The sequence below is a fragment of the Bos indicus genome, chromosome 27 (assembly GCF_029378745.1).
Source record: "Bos indicus isolate NIAB-ARS_2022 breed Sahiwal x Tharparkar chromosome 27, NIAB-ARS_B.indTharparkar_mat_pri_1.0, whole genome shotgun sequence".
Taxonomy (NCBI): domain Eukaryota; kingdom Metazoa; phylum Chordata; class Mammalia; order Artiodactyla; family Bovidae; genus Bos; species Bos indicus.
Window position 1 is genome coordinate 18,488,761 of NC_091786.1, and position 20,508 is coordinate 18,509,268.

General features: G+C 36.9%; 1 long non-coding RNA gene and 1 other non-coding gene across 2 annotated transcripts in view; one reads left to right on the top strand and one right to left on the bottom strand.

The window, feature by feature from the left end:
• Nucleotides 1–20,508, bottom strand: part of LOC139180234 (uncharacterized) — a 338,096-nt gene that overhangs the window by 174,278 nt on the left and 143,310 nt on the right. The gene's annotated exons all lie outside the window — the stretch shown is intronic.
• On the top strand, nucleotides 12,811–12,883 carry TRNAC-GCA (transfer RNA cysteine (anticodon GCA)). Its single transcript has one exon. It is a non-coding gene; the product is annotated as a tRNA-Cys (tRNA).

The following is a 20,508-nucleotide window of genomic DNA, read 5'->3' on the forward strand; positions in this document are numbered from 1 at the left end:
GCTTTTGAACTGTGGTGTTGGAGAAGACTCTTGAGAGTCCCTTGGACTGCAAGGAGATCCAACCAGTCCATCCTAAAGGAGATCAGTCCTAGGTGTTCATTGGAAGGACTGATGTTGAAGCTGAAACTCCAGTACTTTGGCCACCTGATGCAAAGAGCTGACCCATTGGAAAAGACCCTGATGCTGGAAAAGATTGAAGGTGAGAGGAGAAGGGGAGGACAGAGGATGAGATGGTTGGATGGCATCACCGACTCAATGGACATGGGTTTGGGTGGACCCAGGGATTTGCTGATGGACAGGGAGGCCTGGCGTGCTGCAGTTCATGGGGTTGCAAAGAGTCGGAGATGACTGAGCAACTGAACTGAAGTGAACAAGAAACTTAAAGTGAGAAAATACTTGACATGTTAGTTATGGTTTGAAAGCTAAGATACAAAAATTCAGGGAATGCTACTACTTTCTCAGAACAACTCTTCAATCTTAAAAAAATTTTACCTACATTATGGGCTTATATGTAAAATGTCTTAGCAGATGCTGAAGTAATCAGATACATGCCACCAAACAGTATATGATATAGAAACTAAGAGAACCATAGGATATTAAAAATTAGAGTACAATAAAAGTGGAACTTCTGGTAGCTGAGGTGTATGAAAGTGGGGTAGAGAAGAGGTGAGCCCAGAAGTTTAGCAAAAGAAATAGACTTTGGATAGCAATGGACCCACACCAGAGTCAGACACTTGGCAGTCCTTTCTCAGCCAACAGACAAACTGCCCACGACAAGATCCCTCGTCAACTGCAGAGATGAAGTTGATGGTTTATCAAGACAGGAAGGGACTGGCTGTGGGGGAACTGGATGTTGCACAGTACAACATGTCAAATGCTAGACTGGATGAACAGAAGTTGGGATCAGATTTCCGGGAGAAAGGTCAACAACCTCAGAGGTGCAGATGATATCACCCTAATGACAGAAAGCAAAGAGAAATTAAAGAACCCCTTGATAAAGATGAAAGAGGTGTGTAAAAAGTTGGCTTAAAACTCAAAAAATGGGCCAAAGAACTAAATAGACATTTCTCCAAAGAAGACATACAGATGGCTAACAAACACATGAAAAGATGCTCAACATCACTCATTATCAGAGAAATGCAAATCAAAACCACTATGAGGTACCATTTCACGCCAGTCAGAATGGCTGTGATCCAAAAGTCTACAAGCAATAAATGCTGGAGAGGATGTGGAGAAAAGGGAACCCTCTTACACTGTTGGTGGGAATGCAAACTAGTACAGCCACTATGGAGAACAGTGTGGAGATTCCTTAAAAAACTGGAACTAGAACTGCCTTATGACCCAGCAATCCCACTGCTGGGCATACACACTGAGGAAACCAGAATTGAAAGAGACACGTGCACCCCAATGTTCATCGCAGCACTGTTTATAATAGCCAGGACATGGAAGCAACCTAGATGCCCATCAGCAGATGAATGGATAAGAAAGCTGTGGTACATATACACAATGGAGTATTACTCAGCCATTAAAAAGAATGCATTTGAATCAGTTCTAATGAGGTAGATGAAACTGGAGCCTATTATACAGAGTGAAGTAAGCCAGAAAGAAAAACACCAATACAGTACACTAACGCATATATATGGAATTTAGAAAGATGATAACAATAACCCTGTATACGAGACAGCAAAAGAGACAGTGATGTATAGAACAGTCTTTTGGACTCTGTGGGAGAGGGAGAGGGTGGGATGATTTGGGAGAATGGCATTGAAATATGTATAATATCATATATGAAACGAGTTGCCAGTCCAGGTTCGATGCACGATACTGGATGCTTGGGGCTGGTGCACTGGGATGACCCAGAGGGAGGGTATGGGGAGGGAGGAGGGAGGAGGGTTCAGGATGGGGAACACATGTATGCCTGTGGTGGATTCATTTCGATATATGGCAGAACCAATACAATATTGTAAAGTTTAAAAATAAAATTAAAAAAAAAACTCAACATTCAAAAACGAAGATCATGGCATTTGGTCCCATCAATTCATGGCAAATAGATGGGGGAAAAATGGAAACAGTGACAGACTTTATTTTCTTGGTCTCCAAATTCACTGTGGACAGTGACTGCAGCCATGAAATTAAAAGACCCTCGCTCCTTGGAAGAAAAGCAATGACAAACCTAGACAGCGTATTAAAAAGCAGAGACATCACTTTGCTGACAAAGGTCCATATAGTCAAACTATGTTTTTTTCCACTAGTCATGTAGGCATGTGAGAGTTGGATCATAAAGAAGGTTGTGTGTGTACATACTCACTCGTGTTCGACTCTTTGCGACCCAATGGACTGTAGCCTGCCAGGCTCCTCTGTCCATGGAATGCTCTAGGCAAGAATACTGGAGAGGGTTGCCATTTCCTACTCCAAGGGATCTTCCAGATCCAGGGATTGAACCACATCTCTTGTGTTTCCTGCATTGGCAGGTGGATTCTTTACCACTAGTACCACCTGGGAAGCCCAAAGAAGGCTGTGGGCAGAAGAATTGATGCTTTTTAACTGTGGTGCTGAAGACTCTTGCAAGTCCCTTGGACTGCAAGGAGATCCAACCAGTCCATCCAAAAGGAAATCAACTTTGAATATTCATTGGAAGGACTGATGCTGAAGCTGAAGCTCCAATACTTTGGCCACCTGATGAGAAAAGCTGACTCATTAGAAAAGATCCTGATGCTGGAAAAGACTGAAGGCAGGAGAAGAAGGGGGAGACAGAAGATAAAATGGTTGGATGGCATCTTTGCTCAATGAACATGTGTTTGGGCAAACTCCAGGAGATGGTGAAGAACAAGGGAGCTTGGCATGCTGAAGTTCATGAGGTTGCAAAGAATTCGACCTGACTTAGAGACGGAACAAGATAAGAAAAAAATAGTTGAGTCTACAGTCACTCTGGAGACGTCTAAATTGACATAGGAAAATGATTCCGGTTCTAATCACACAGTTGGCAAAAATCAACCCAGAATTATGAGTATGATTTTGTGAGGTCACAGGAATGGTGGGACAGGAATTCCTAGAGCCCCGGAGAGTTCCAGATACTCAAGCTAATGACCTGCATATGAAGTGGGATGCAAGATTTGGTTCCCTTCTCCCTCATCCCATCTTCTCCTCCAGTTTAGGGAGCAGAAGTATCCACAAAGTTGGATACGGTATGCACCAGTGTGTATGTGTGTGTGTTCAGGGAGATGGTACTCGGTGGATGAACAGCAATCTCTGAATAGCCCTGTGGGTAGTCACTTGGTTTGTGAATATGTAATGCTGCTAAGTCCATTTAGAGTATTAGGGTCACTAGAAACAAAAGGTAATGACTAGCCAGTGCAACAGGTCACATTCCAGCCAAATTGCTTCAGGAAAATTCTACCTTTGAATTCTGGAGACAAGATTTGAAAGGGATGAATGTTCTCTGTTCTTTGTGTTGCTAGCTTTCTTTGTTTAGAATATAGCAGTACAGATACACAGCTAAAAAGGACTTTTATCTGGAAAAAAAAAAAAAAAGATGGTTTCTCATAGTAGTGAACCTAATTTTTAGAGGAATAGGGAATGAATGCAGGACAATTGATTTTTTTTTTAATTTAAAATAACTGATTTTAAATTCATTGCCAAATTACTCCACCCAAAAGGAGGACAGCTGAAATTTAAGTAATTACTTTAACAGAGATTTGTGGGGCTTTCCTTGTGGCTCACGTGGTAAAGAATAGCAAATGCCAAAAAGAAACGAGTGGTATATTTTTAGAGACATTAACCTGTCAGAGACGACGTAGTAGAAACATATATTTTGGCTTTGATTGCTTCAGACACAGGCATCCCTTTGTGACCTTTAACAGTTCACATTGATTTCCACTCCTCCTGATAAACATGTGTAAAACATTTGTAGACCACTCCTTGAGATCATTAAAAGACAGATAGACCAAATAAATAAATTAAATAAAGTGAAACTGTTAGTCACTCAGGAGTGTCCAACTCTCTGTGACCCCATGGACTGTAGCCCGCCAGGTTCCTCTGTCCAGGGGATTTTCCAGGCAAGAATACTGGAGTGGGTTGCCATTTCCTCCTCTAGTGAATCTTCCCCACCCAGGGATCAAACTCTAGTCTCCTATATTGCGGTGGATTCTTTACCACTGAGCCACCAGGGAAGCCCTGCTGGACACCAAATCATCATACTCTCTCCTTCTAAGAATTAGTTGCCAACAGCCTTTTAGCGATATGCTGTGTTACCTTAAGTATTCACATGAAAGTTATCAAGAGGTTTATTTCTCATTTGACTTATTCTTTAGCAAAGCTGTGTAGATACACAAGAGTAATAGGCATTAGAAAATGCACATATGCTTTAACTGAAATGAAAATGGCTGCTTAAAAAAGGATCCAAAATGTAATGGCTTCAAATGATTATTCTTCAAAAATACAGCATTTACAATAAATCAAGAAAGAGCTCATTCACTGCTGCAAACCAGCCTTTAAAAAAAGCACTAAGTAAAAAAAAAAAAAAGCACTAGTGAAATATTCAAGCTAAAATAAAAAGACAGCAGACAGTAAGCTGAATCCATACGAACAATCTAACTTTCTACCTTCCTTGAGAGTTCAAGAAAGAAGAGTAAACTAAATATCAAGTAAGGATAGAGAAATAGTAAAGATTTGAAAGAAAAACAAAAAATTAACAGAAAAATCAATGAACCAAAAGTTGGTTGTTTTAAAAATAAATAAACAAAATTGATAAATATTTTGGTAGACTGACATTTAAAAAAAGAGATGATCTAAAGAATGAAAGAATGGGCATCATTTCTGATATAACAGAAATTAAAATTATTACAAGAGAATAATATGGAAAGCTTTATATATTTCCATATAATATATTATATTCCATATAATATATTATATTTCCATATAATAATATGGAAAACTTTATATTAACAAATTAGACAGCATAGATAAAATGAAAGATTTTCCTCAAAACTACCAGTTTCTCTGATCAACTGAAGAAGAAATAGAAAATCTGAATAAAACAATAAAATGTAAAGTAATTAGGTTAATAAATAAAAATTTTCCCTCAAAGCAAACTCACATGACCCTGTTAGTTTCATGGATGTATTCATTCAAACATTTAACAAAGAAATACTTACCCTTCCCAAATTTCCCATAAAAGTAGAAATGGAGGGAACAATTATCAGCTGATCCTATGAGTTCAGTATTTAATAAAGAAGCCAATTACATCAAAATGAAAGAAAACATCTGACAAAAAACTCCCCAGCATGATAAAGGGCAAACATGAGAAACCTACAGTTAACATCACACTTTATATTTTTTTAAAAAATGGATGCTTTCTCTAAAAAATTGGAGATAATGCAAGGATAGTGACTCCTACTGAATCTTGTATTGAAAGTTCAACATGTAATGAAGCAACAGGAGGAAATAAAGGCATCAATATTATGAAGAAAGACATAAAATTGTCTTTATTTGTATCCTTTAGGTTTAAAAAATTCTGAGAAATGCACAGGAACACTTCTAGGAAGTAACCAACAAGTTCAGCACATTAAAAGATATAAGATCCATATACCAATGTCGACAAGTATTTAAATATTATCAACGAATAATCCAAAAATAAAACTAAGAAATAAATCCATTCCTAATGGCATCAAAAAATAAAATACTTTGGGATGATTTTTTTAAAGTAGTGTAAGACTTACATACTGAAAACTACAAATCACTGCAGGAAGAAATTAAACAACATCTTAAAAAATCGAGACAGACCATTTATGGAGAGAAAGATTCAATATTGTTAACATGGATTTCTTCCCAAACTGATCTAAGGTTCGACACAATCCCTTATTAAAGTCTCTTTGGGAGCTTTAAGCTTGTCATTGGATTGAGCTATCATTGCTTCTTTGTTGTTAGGCTGGTTGGTTGATTTTTGTAGAAATTGACAAAGTTTTTGCAGTTTCTAAAGTTTATATAGAAATTCAATCAGGACATAAGATATTGGCTTAGGTGTAGAACTATAGATAATTGGGAAATAAGTTCAACGTCTAGAAATATAGCTTTAAATCTATAGCTAATTTGTTACAATAGAGCCAAATTGTAACTTTTTCCCATTGAGTTTCAATGGGGAAAAGATAATCATTTTAACAAATAATGCTGAGACAACTGGGCATCCGCATGAAAAATATGAATTTATATAACTTTATTCAAATTAACTAACAATGAATCATAGATCTAAATGTAAGTACTAAAACTATAAGATTTAGAAGAACATATAGGTATAAAGCTTTACATCTTTGGTGAGGGTAAGACTTCTTATGCTGCTGCTACTAAGTCACTTCAGTCGTGTCCGACTCTGTGCGACCCCATAGACGGCAGCCCACCAGGCTCCCCCGTCCCTGGGATTCTCCAGGTAAGAACACTGGAGTGGGTTGCCATTTCCTTCTCCAATGCAAGACTTCTTATATATGACACCAAAACCATGACTGACAAGAGAAAAAATACCTAGCAAATACATGAAAAGATGCTCAATATAATTATTTGTAAGGAAAAAGAAAATTAAAGCCAAATGACATACTTTTTTTACATGCACTAGTTGGCTATAATAAAAATGATATACAATAGCAAATGTTAGTGAGAATATGAAGACATAGGAATCGTCATACATTATTACAATAGGCAGTGAAATGGTGCGGCCTTTTTGAAAACAGGCTGACAGTTCCATAAGATAATTAAACATACATTTACCATATGACCCAGCAATTCCATTCTTAGTAATCAACCCAAGAGAAATGAAAGCATGCTCACACAGTTCAGTTCAGTCGCTCAGTCGTGTCTGACTCTTTGTGACCCCATGAACCGCAGCACGCCAGGCCTCCCTGTCCATCACCCACACAAAGACACGCATTTAAATGTTCATACTAGTATTATTTTTTATAGTCAAAACTTGGGAACAATCCACATGTCCACTGACTAATGAACAGAGAAGCAGAACATGTGCAGTCACACGATTAAGTACTATTTGGCAATTAAAAAGAATTCATGCATGCTACCATATAGAGGACTCTAAAAACATTACACTATATGAGTCAGATGCAAAAGACAATATACAACTCCATTTAACTGGAGTTTACGTGGGTTTGTAGGTGGGGTAGGTTACCGTACCCTAGTTACATGATCAAGAAGAATCTTTTTGGAGTAGTGGAAATGTTCTAACATAGGACTATATTAATGGTTGCACAACTGTTTAAATTTACTAAAAATCATTGAATTGTACACTTAAAATAGTGAATTTTATACTATGTATTGTATATGTCAATAAAGTACTTTCAAAATTCCTTTAAATAATTTTATTACAGTAAGTTAACTTAAGTACACTTTTAAGTATTTAAAATAAAGAATTATACTATATGGTATTCACTGAGAAGTCAACACTAAGAGAAAATGTTAAGGAAAGCATGGAACTTATGTGAGATATATGACTTATTTTAATTGTCTGCAGTATGGAAATTACATTGAAACATCCCACAGAAAAACTATTTGACTAATTATAATGTTGTTACTAAAATGGAAAACCATTTCCCCCTCTTTATTAGAAGAATAATTGTTTCATAATATTTTTCTTAAAATAGCTATTGCAAATATTTAAATCTATTGTGTGGCTTTGAGGTCATTTCCCTTGGGTCTTTAATTTCTTCTGAGTGTTTAATTGCTAATATAATAATTGTAAATATAGGATGATACTTTATATAGCAGATAATTGAAGTATATAAAATGTGAACTAAGTTTTACACAGAATTACCATAAGCACTATATGTCTTTTATATTAGGTAAATTTGCATTTACAAAACACTCTTAATGTTTCACCTATTTAGTCAACAATATACATATTTTCAGCACTTACTTTGTATCAGGCAAAAATCTGTAGGGTCTGTAAAATATTAGGAGTAAAGTAAACAAAAAATTCATGAGTTCGTGAGTTTATGTACTAGTATGATATAGTTATTCCATCTTTCATCTTCCTTTCCAACATTCCCAGTTAGAATTTTAGTTGTGTTTGAAATGACATTATTGAAATGCTAAATTTTTTGCAATATTATTTTGATCTGAAACCAGTATAAAATAGGGTTATAAGATATGTTCTAGGATATTCAGATTTATTTTCAGAAGTCAATATAAATCAATCAGATATGTATTTTATACATTAAGATACATCAGAATAATGAATAAATGTGTTATTCAGTTCAGTTCAGTTGCTTAGTCGTGTCCGACTCGTGAACCCATGAATCTCAGCATGCCAGGCCTCCCTGTCCATCAGCAACTCCCTGAATCCACCCAAACCCATGTCCATTGAGTCAGTGATGCCATCCAACCATCTCATCCTCTGTTCTCCCCTTCTCCTCCAGCCCTCAATCTTTCCCAGCATCAGGGTCTTTTCCAATGAGCCAGCTCTTCGCATCAGGTGGCCAAAGTATTGGAGTTTCAGCTTCAACATGAGTCCTTCCAATGAACACCCAGGACTGATCTCCTTTAGGATGGACTGGTTGGATCTCTTTGCAGTCCAAGGGACTCTCAAGAGCCTTCTCCAACACCACAGTTCAAAAGCATCAATTCTTCTGTGCTCAGCTTTCTTTATTATCCAACTCTCACATACATACATGACTACTGGAAAAACCATAGCCTTGACTAGACGGACATTTGTTGTAGGTATATATAATTGTAATAATGCTAATCACAGAAATTCTGACATGATAAATTGGAAAAATAGTAAAACAAAAGGAATACATTTGAATAGGAAGAGTTCTTGCTATATGATATTGCTGACGTGTTTGAAATATGTTTCGACATATGTTAACATGACCTAAACATGCAAATATTTTAAAGGAAAATGCTTTCAAAATATATTGACTAGAAAATACTTTGTGACAGTAATGAAATAATTCTTAATAAATGGCAATCCACTCCAGTACTTCTGCCTTGAAAATCCCATGGATGGAGGAGCCTGGTAGGCTACAGTCCACGGGGTCGCAAAGAGTCGGACATGACAGCGACTTCACTTTCACTTTCAAGCTTGGTTTTACAGATTTCACTTAATCTTAACCCATGGAAAGTTCTTCTATTCTCTTCATTTTCTGAAATAATTATTGAAAGTAATCAAGGATGCTAAGGATAATTAAACTACAAAGTGAATTTTGATTCACTGGTCTGCTTAATTGATTTTGATAGTTTATCAAAACTTACTGGGTATTTGGAAGAGTAGTAATATTCTTAGATAAAATATGCTGAATATTTAGTTTGTGTTACATATCCTACATTAAGTCTCCTAACCAGGTTACCCAGTACCTCTTCACAAGACCCCACACTTCAATATCTATATTGTAAAGATGCAAAGAAAAACTGGGGCTTGGAAAGATTAAGAAGGTTGGCTTAGGCCAAATGTTTAGGGAGGGTAGACTTAGAATTTTAAAATATCCCTGTATCTAGAATTATCTAAATCTAGAACTCTGTATGTGCTCAGTCACTCAATCGTGTCCAACTCTTTGTGATTCCATGGACTGTAGCCCACCAGGCTCCTCTGTCCAGAACTCTCCAGGCAAGAATACTGGAGTGGGTTGCTGTGCCCCTCTCCAGGGGATCTTCCCAACCCAGGGATTGAACCCTCATCTCTTGGGGAATTCTTACTGGTGAACCACCTGGATAGCCCAGTCAACAGTGAACTAGGAGGTAATTCATATCAATAACTCCTAAGTACTAATCTACTAAGCAGTTTCCATGAGAGGAAAGAAAGAGTGGAAAAAAAGACATTTCTTTTAAAAATAAGATAAAAATGTTCTTTGAGATTCCTTGATAACAGATGCACTCAGGCCTTTGCTTCATTATCTGACTGTATTATTAATAAATACTACTTTTATATCTAGAACTAGAGTCCTACATCTCTATTTATATTTGCCATTATTAAAGTCCATTAAAAAGTGTCACAGAATAGTAAGTTCAGACAAGGTTACTCTGAAAATATTAAAAATAAGACTAAGTAAAACCACTTCAGAATTGTTTGTCTATTCTTTTAAGAACAGACAAAAACAAAGTCACTGTAGTACCCACAAAACGTTAAGCCTCTTCCTCTATCAGCTCAAACAAGTGCATGCTCAGTTCAGTTCAGTCGCTCAGTCCTGTCCGACTCTTTGCGACCCCATGAATCACAGCACGCCAGGCCTCCCTGTCCATCACACGCTACTAAACCAAATATATGTTTAGCCTCACTGTAGTCATTCCTCCTTATGGGTAAGATTTATTTAGATGATCAATCATAGAAATGACCCTGATTTCTGAAAGTCCTTAATTAGGGTAAACATCCCCTGCTCCCTAGGTTCTTCTCCATACACCAAACTAGTGCTCAATTTCTATGAAAGATCCTAACACCTCTGACATCCTGCTGCTGCTGCTGCTGCTGCCAAGTTGCTTCAGTCGTGCCTGACTCTGTGTGACCCCAGAGACGGCAGCCCACCAGGCTCCCCCATCCCTGGGATTCTCCAGGCAAGAACACTGGAGTGGGTTGCCATTTCCTTCTCCAATGCATGAAAGGGAAAAGTGAAAGTGAAGTCGCTCAGTCGTGTCCAACTCCTAGCGACCCCATAGACTGCAGCCTACTAGGCTCCTCCGTCCATGGGATTTTCCAGGCAAGAGTACTGGAGTGGGGTGCCATTGCCTTCTCCGTCTGACACCCTATAGTTCTCCAAAGCTGGGGGCCCCTCTTGCTATAATGAGGAGTAAACCCAACTGTTTAACTGCACATATGTTCCTGGTGGTCATTTGGCTGATAGATACTAGAAATGAATTAGATTTGGAGTGTGTTGATTATCATGAATGTATAGTGTGGATTCAAGTAGGAAATATTCAGTTCAGTCCAGTTCAGTCACTCAGCCGTGTCTGACTCTTTGGGACCCCATAAACCACAGCACACCAGTCCTCCCTGTCCTTCACCAAATCCCGCAGTCCACCCAAATCCATGTCCACTGAGTCAGTGATGACATCCAACCATCTCATCCTCCGTCGTCCCCTTCTCCTCCTTCCCTCAATCTTTCCCAGCATCAGGGTCTTTTCAAATAAGTCAGCTCTTCGCATCAGGTGGCCAAAGTATTGGAGTTGCAGCTTCAATGTCAGTCCTTCCAATGAACACCCAGGACTGATCTCCTTTAGGATGGACTGGTTGGATCTCTTTGCAGACCAAAAGACTCTCAAGAGTCTTCTCCAACACCACAGTTCAAAAGCATCAATTCTTTGGCCCTCAGCTTTCTTTATAGTCCAACTCTCACATCCATACATGACTACTGGAAAAACCATAGCCTTGACTAGATGGACCTTTGTTGGCAAAGTAATGTCTCTGCTTTTTAATATGCTGTCTAGGTTGGTCATAACTTTTCTTCCAAGGTGTAAGCACCTTTTAATTTCATGGCTGCAATCACCATCTGCAGTGATTTTGGAGCCCAGAAAAATAAAGTCAGCCACTGTTTCCACATCTATTTGCCATGAAGTGATGGGACCAGATGCCATGATCTTAGTTTTCTGAATGTTGAGTTTTAAGCCAAATTTTTCACTCTCCTCTTTCACTTTCATCAAGAGGCTCTTTAGTTCTTCTTCACTTTCTGGTGTCATCTGCATATCTGAGGTTACTGATAGTTCTCCAAGCAATCTGGATTCCAGCTTGTGCTTCCTCCAGCCCAGCGTTTCTCATGATGTACTCTGCATATGAGTTAAATAAGCAGGGTGACAATATACAGCCTTGACATACTCATTTTCCTATTTGGAACCAGTCTGTTATTCCATGTCCAGTTCTAACTGTTGCTTCCTGACCTGCATACAGACTTATCAAGAGGCAGGTCAGGTGGTCTGGTATTCCCATCTCTTTCAGAATTTTCCACAGTTAAAGAGAATAATTTTTATTACTTTAACTCAAATTACACTTCCTTTCTTTTTGACTTCATCATATAAATTCTTCATAAAGGGCAAATCATCTTTATGCCCTGCTGATTATGGACAAAAATTGTTTGCTCAATTTTGATATTATTAATATATGTTCATTTCACAATTTAAACAGTGATGCGTTATGTTCAGGGATTTCAATTGTAACTGCATAAGTATTTTATTTGTTAATTTATTTTGCTGTTGTCCAGTTACTCAGTTGTGCCCAACTCTTTGCAACCCCATAGACTGCAGCGTGCCAGGCTTTACAATGACGCAAATTTATCTTTGAAACATAGTATAAAAGGAATCTTTGCTAGGTTGATTCTAGCCTTCACACTTTTCATCTTGAACATTATCATATTAAGACTTATTTTGAAACAACTGCTTATGGTATGTCTATATCAGCCTCTAGTGAAAAGTTACTGTGTGAATCAAATTGGATGTTTGAATATTACTCTAGAATATATCTTGGCACAATAAGTCTGCAATACATTATCTTCTTTTCTCCCCTTCCTCTTTCACTTTAAAGTAACTGATGACATTCTTTTTGGCTAGACTATTTCAGAGTAGTATTTATACAAAAACTATTATTTCTGGTCAAAAATAAACCACATAAAGCATTCTAAAGATAACCGACACTCTGATTTAAGTTGTATAAATTACTTTACATGTTTAAACATGATAGACTAGAATAGAAGCATGATCCAGAAGTACAAAAATGTGCATATATTCCAGAAATCCAGAAATGTCTTCAATGTCTATTTCCCTACATCTCCACCATATTTATACAATAGTAACACTGAATCTTGTCATAACTTCCTCTGTAACTTTATGGGGGCTTCCCTGGTGGCTCAGATGGTAAAGCGTCTGCCTGCAATGCAGGAGACCCAGGTTCAATTCCTGGGTCAGGAAGATCCCCTGGAGAAGGAAATGGCAATCCACTCCAGCACTCTTGCCTGGAAAATCCCATGGACGGAGGAGCCTGATAGGCTACAGTCCATGGGGTCGCAAAGAGTCGGACACAACTGTAACTTTATACCAACTCTCTTTTGGAGATATAATTATCTCTTGGATATTCAATCTCCCCCCCCCAAAAAATCTATGATCTAACCCCTCCTTTAGATTTCCAAAATTTTTATCTCATGACCTTTTCAAATTCTACCATGCACTTAATTTAGATTCCATAATCCATAATTATAATTACTTCTTTGTCTCTACCTTCAACTGTCTTAACCTTCTCTTCCTTACACATACTTCTCTGGAAAAAAAACTCACCCTATCTACTCTGTTTATAATTCTATATAACCTGAATGAAATGAACACGACTTTGGGGGAAAAAAAAAGACCATGCTGATTAGTCTCATATTTAAGTACACAAACATACCCTCAAGTGAGTCCTCAATACTTCATGGTAATCACAGCACATTTCCATAGTCCACTGGTCATCCCTCTCTCTAAGACATTCAGTTCTGACTTTCTTTTGTCTTCAAACTTCTAAATATGTGCTCCCTCTTTGCATCCTTGGCTGATAATCTTTATTATTATTATTTCAGTTAGAAAAGAAAATTAATCAATAGCATTCACATTTTCCTATCATCAACTCTCCCACCTCCTTAGCAACTTTCTCTATCTCTCTTTAATCCTTTAACAATGAATGAACTCCCATGCTCAGGTGCTGGATCCCAACCCCAATATTCTTGCATAGATTTTTCGTATCTTTCATCTCCATAGGGGCTTCCCAGGTGGCATTAGTGGTAAAGAACCAGCCTGCCAATGCAGGAGACGTAACAGAGTGGGTTCAATCCCTGGGTTGGGAAGATCACCTGGAGGAGGGCAGGGCAACCCACTCCAGTCTTCTTGTCTGGAGAATCCCATGGACAGAGGAGCCTGGTGGGCTACAGAACATAAGTGACTTAGCACACACATCTTCACAGGGAAGGTTTCCCAACTCTTTTTAGATGGACAAGTTGGGGAAATGAAAAGGAGATCCGGAGATTTTGTTATTGCTATAACTCTCTCAAGAAGGAATAATAACCTGTGATCTTCTAAGGTATTGTTTTTGGAAATAAAAAGAAATGGAGAGATTGTAAGATTAACATTAACTCAACATTTCTAGTTGAATATGGAGATTCCAAAAAAAATGAGAGTGACTCATTTCTCTATCAGCTGATATTTATGGGAGCAGTAAATGAAAGGAGATAAGTAGGTTGTCAGATCCTAAGAAGCAGATCCACTGGGTTTCCTGTGGCTGAGGAAAAATAAAAGAAAGTACATGAAGCTATTTACACTATAGGAATGTCAAAAATTTACTGACAGAAAAAGGTTAGAAACTATGCAGAAATCTGCTAAATGTAACCAGGGACATCGTAGTGGAAAACTTTATATACCACATGTCAGAGATAAAGTGAAAATGGGAAATTTGGTAGAAGTCAATAAAGATGATTATGGATATTTGAGAAGCAAATGGGATCAGAACCAGATAGAACTAGTTATAGGTCAGTAAAAGCCATCCAGAGTCACTGATGATGACCAGAAACAAGACATCATCTAGATGCAATGACCTTAAGGAGACCCCAAGATTATAGATAACATGGAAATCATGGAGAATGGGAGGGACCCAGACATGATGGAGCTCCTATTTGTTCAATAACCTGATTTATTCCAATATTATTCTTTATGTCTTTAGTTCCCTTGTCTCATTATGTGTGATGTTTCTCCTAGACATCCAAAGTAATTTTTTTTATGAGACTTGATGGAACTGCATAACTTTAAAAGTGAAAATTTGTTTTATGCTGGTTGCCTGTGTGTTTTTCAAAATATTTTTGATAATTAGTCAGGAAACTACAACGCTATCAATAACTGCTGCACTATATGGAATTGGAAAGAGCATAGAAGAAGAAACAGGCTTCATTACATGAGGAGAAGGAGGTGACAGAGGATGAGATGGTTGGATGGCATCACCGACTCAAAGAACATGAGTTCGAGCAAACTTTGGGAGATACTGAAGGACAGGGAAGCCTGGTGTGCTGCTGTTCATGGGGTCGCAAAGAGTCAGACAGACTGAGCTACTGAATAACAACTTTGTTCTTGAGAAATCTACAGGATTTCCCGTCAAAACAAAGGCAGTGAAACAGGACTGGGTGTGAGCTTGGAGGACATGCACACACCTGCTCTCTTTAGGAGAGAAAAATGGAGTGGAGTCTGCATCAGAATATTGTACAGTAGGTGACTTGTGTTTGGTCTCCTTGTGGAAACTCAGCAAACTTGTGAAAATAAACCAGTGTCTTTAGCATCCCCCACCTTCAAAACAGTGCCAAATCTCCGTGTGGTGGGGGAACCCTATTAACCACTGTCTGATTTCTGCAGAGTGTGATCTTCCTTTGCTAGCAATATGCCTGGGGCCCCCTTATGCTTTGGTCAGATATCTCCACTTTTTAACAGACAGTGGTTAAGTATCACACAATTAAAGGAGATGTCCTTGACTTCAGGGCTTACAGAGGCAGTCATAGTAATGAAGAGAAAATTCAAGCACTGATATTTAAGTGGGAATTGAGAAAGTATTACAGCTAAAATTACTAAAAATGTTGAAACTGATGGAGACTGTGGTTTGTCATTAGATGAACGGGATACTCTAAATAGAGACTACATTTAGTTCAAAAAATCAAATATATATACATGTAAAGACAATTACACATTCTAGTCTTGAGGCCTGTCAATATTAGGCTTGCTACATTTTTTTATCTACTAGATTTATTGCATTTTTTCATATTTATTCTTAATATTACATTGTAATCCTCTGGACAGTATAGACTATGTATTACTAGATTTTATAGCCCAAGAAATGAATACAGTACTTGGAATATAACTGCTCAATAAATGGTTTTGAATGGAAAAAATCCAATCATGTATGGATAAAAATAATACATAACTGCTAACCACCTCACTGTGACAAGAGGAATGGAATAGTGGGAGAAGCTATTTCTCAATTTATTTTCTACATCCAGATAGTCTGAAAGAATTCTTGCTTTGAAATAAGAAGTCATGTTCCATAAAGATAATGGATGAAAAGGCATGATCACAGAGTAGTTAAAGAAACTATCTGAGGACATGAAGATGCTTGAAAGATCTAAAGGAACCAGGAAGTGCCAAGGCCTTCAATACTGTTCTTGCCACCTGCATGGAAACTTCACAAGCCTGAGTAATTACGGAGGAGAGGGGGCGGAGGGAACCTTTAGCATAAGAAAGAGTTCAAAGTCATTCAAAAGAATCTTCATGGAAAGAGTTGATAATTCTGCAGGAGTTAGTTACTCCACAAGACTGGAGAAATAAATTAGACCTGAGAAATTTAAGAGAGCCAATTAAGACAGTAGCAGACTTAGTAAGCAGCTATGCAATATACCGTCCCATTTACCACTTCTTGCTAAAAGCTGAAAGTAAGAAAAGAAGATTCAAAATGAATTAAGTAGTCTAAGGGAGGCTCTATCTACTTGTGAAAGAGAATGCAAAAATATTTAGCATCTCGTCACATTATTAACTTCTTATATTGTTTAGGTATTTTATTTACTGCTGGTCTTTCATTATTCTTAATTAGCAAATGTTTTCTAAAAATTTCTTAATTTCTTATTAATATTAGCATTGTTGAGTTACCTGAACATTTCTCAGCTTTCTACAGTAATATGTGATTTCACTAGTTGTTCATTCCTTTCTTCCCTTAATGATTTATTACTGCCATTCAAAAATATGTATTCAGTGGTAAGCCTTTAAATTTAGTTAAATACAAACTTTTTTCCATACAGTTTATGCTTATGTCTGTGCTATTAAATGGAGAAGGAAATGGCAACCCACTCCAGTATCATCACTGGGAAAACTCCATGGACAGAGGAGCCTGGTGGGCTCCATGGAATTGCAAAGAGTCAGACACGACTGAGCTCACACACACACACACACACACTATTAAAAATAAACGACACCAAAAGCATCACCGACTCAAAGGACATGAGTTTGAGTAAGTTCTGGGAGTTGGTGATGGACAGGGAAGCCTGGCATGCTGCAGTCCATGGGGTCGCAAAGAGTCGGACACGACTGAGCGACTGAACTGAACTGAAAATCTTGGTCAAAGTTACCAGATATAGCATATACTAAGGGACATTCACAAATCACAAAGAATTAAATAAATTTAACCCAAGAGAAATTATTTTTAAAAGTTAAATTAGGAAGGATAGTCTTTATGAATGTTAAACCTTGATTTTGAAATTAGCAAAATACTGTGTCCTCTTATACAGTTTCCACTGAATAACCCCCTATGATCTTTAAGCTGTGGCTTAAGTTCCCACAACCCTATTTGCTCCCAGATAGTGTTTGTCAAGTTACACATGGCAGCACAGGAAGCTATGAGAACCTTGAATACAGTCCAAATAACCTATCAGTGGTTGTCTGTGGAATCTTCTTTGTCCCTTTTTAATCCTCCTCCCCAATCCTTCATCCAGTAATGAATAAGATACCGCCCAACCAGAACTACTGCAGGGGATTATAGCAACAACTATTTTTCCAGGCATTGCAGTGCCTGTAAAACTTTAATGAACACATGAAACTTTTATTGTGTTCTCTACTTTTTGACTGGTGTGAGATATAACCACTACCAGAGATTTTTTTGCATTTAAAAATGTAAAAAAAGACAAAACAAATTTTCATGAAGACAAATCATCTTACAATTCTAGCAAGACTGGAAGCCTTTAGTATCCCAGTGAATGAAGCCTGCTTACAAAAAATAGAAAACATAAACTTGTGAGAAAAATACATGTTCTGTGTTGCATGGTATTGTCAGCCCTTCAGTAGTAAGAAACATTGATTTTATTCATTGTCTTCTTTACATGTTTTAAGAAACAAGAAAAGGGATTTTTAACGATTTTGTAAGATTGTTTTGGGGAATCTCCATTATCAATGATCTGTAGTAAAAAAAAAAAAAAAAAAAAGGAGAGAGAGAGACTATGCTGTTTAGAATTTTAAATTCAACACTTAATACTTTTCTTCTCTTTTTAATCTCAAGAATCTAATGCCTATTATTTTGAAGAGTAAGTTTCAATCCACTCCCTCATCTTTTTCCTCTAAGTCAATGTGTCATTTTTAACATAAAAACATTACATAGTTTTCTTTAATTCAACCCATTTTTTCTTAATTTCCTTATATATTAGTTTATAATCAATTGTTTCTTATATGATTAAACTCACCCCTTAAGCAGAAAAAATAATTTATCCAAAATAAATCTATTCAGTACTGGAGAAGGTATTTTATTGTTCCTAGTCCTAGAGTTTAAAAGATGATCACATCTATCTGATAGTTGTCAAAATATTTTCTATATAACTTCTGTCTATCCTTCCCTTTGGAGTCTAACCAGCACATCATCTTTGGAAAAGGGGCAATTCTCAGCACAAACATAAAGCTTTTTCAGGAAGACCTTTGATTTCCATGAAGGGTGAACACAATCACAAGCTAATTTTCAATTTTCTTAATAAATGTAAGAAAGGTATTGTAATAAGATAAATACTAAGTAAGATGATTTTAATATGATGCCGGCAAGAACACTGGAGTGGGTTTCCATTTCCTTCTGCAGGGGATCTTCCCAACCCAGGTATTGAATGAGGTCTCCTGCATTGCAGGTGGATTCTTTACCATCTGAGCTACCAGGGAAGTCCAATATGCGTCAGGGGATGAGTTAAAGTGACAGAGCACCAATTACTGCCTTTAATAGAACATTAAAGCCTGCACACCCTAAATACCATTTTATCAGAGCACAGACAGCAAATCCATCATGTGTTCTTAAGCCTGCAACATCCTAAAATGTAGTTACCATAATAGAGTGATTTTATACTCTACCAGTCTCTTTGAATTTATGATCATAGGAATACACTTGATATTCCTAAAGTATATCATGTTAAAATGAGATTTCCACATTGAAAAAGTAAAACAAATAAATCACCTGAGAGAAAAAGAAACGTTATTGAGAAGTTTAGCTATTATATTTTAATTAGCCTACTCCAAGTCCCAGTTTGGAGACTAAATAAATCCTATTACGTAAACATATATATTTACTCTTCATGCTGCTGTTAAAGATTGCTTTAACATTTTCATGTTTATAAATTCAGTGCTTAATAAGAGAAATAAGCCTATCTATTGCCTTCTGACAATCCGTATTTGTAATCCTTTGTATCAATAGATATTAACTACAGGACCACAAAACCCTAAAAAACCTAATATTATGTTTATGTGCAACAGTAATCACAATATTTACTTCTGTCATGGGTTTTACTATTTCAGGCCTGAATATTCTTAAAAATGTCACTGTGCCTCATAAAACACAAGTGAGCCATAGTTGAACATTTATTGGAATATTTAATTATTCATATGTTGTTACAGTGACTCGGGCACAAATGACATTGTTTCCTACTATTAACTATTTCAACACCTGAAATACTCTTTTTTTTTTTTTTTGACAACGTAAGTACTAACATAGCAGCATCGCTAGAAAATTTTGATATTCAAGCTCATTTTCTCATTAGAGTTACTTTGACTTCTGAGAGGACCTAAATGTGAAAAATTGCAAGGAAAAGATTAATTTATGGGATCCTTTGACTTGTGTCACTAAAAACCATGGGATAAAGAAATGTAAAGGATTTGCTTTTCATTTCCCTGAGTGTTAACTGTTTCTGAAATCAGCTGTGGCATTTGTCAATTAATTTTAATAGTGAGGAAAAAGAACTTTGCTTCTCAACATTTTTCTTTAAAATAATAGCAAAGGGGAATATGACCATATTTTCCTATTTCCAAATGAGCATTTTAAGTAATCCCCAGTTTTCACACGTATATGTCCTGATTCTACCAGTTCTCTTTGACTTCTTTATTCTTCTTTTTCAGACCTCACTGGTATCATCATTTTCCTTTCTGACAAGTGGTGTTCATTTGTGATGGTTTCTGGGCTCTCAGATTTGGCATGAACAGCTGCAAACACAGCTGGAGCAGTACGCAGAGCTAACATACACTAATATTAACAGCAAGGAGGTTTTACATGGTGTTTCCTCCATGTGTATTATCCCTCAAATTGCCTTCAATCCTAAACTGAAGGCAGTTTATATTTTCTCAGAAAGATTGTTGAAACTCTGTTTTTTATTGCATGATCTAACAACATTCAAGTTTCTATTACTTCAGCACTATTATAATAAAAGAACATTCAGAGTCTTTTTAAAGAAGAAGAAAAAGAAACTATTAGAGATAAAATCATGTCTGTAAATAAAACTACACTGAGAAAAGGTCTGGTATAAGATTTGGCTATTGATGCTATTTGGCTATTTGGTGTTAGTTGTCCCTTAATGTAGCAAATAATAGTATTAAACTCAGTTCATGAGACAAATTAAATTAGAATTTTCCATCAGGTATGTTCAAAGTCAATGAATAATTATATTAAATAAACTGACCTTGGCCTCAAACTATGAAAGTGTCATTTAGAGTTCAATAACGTTGAGATGAATTCTGTCAGCTCACTAC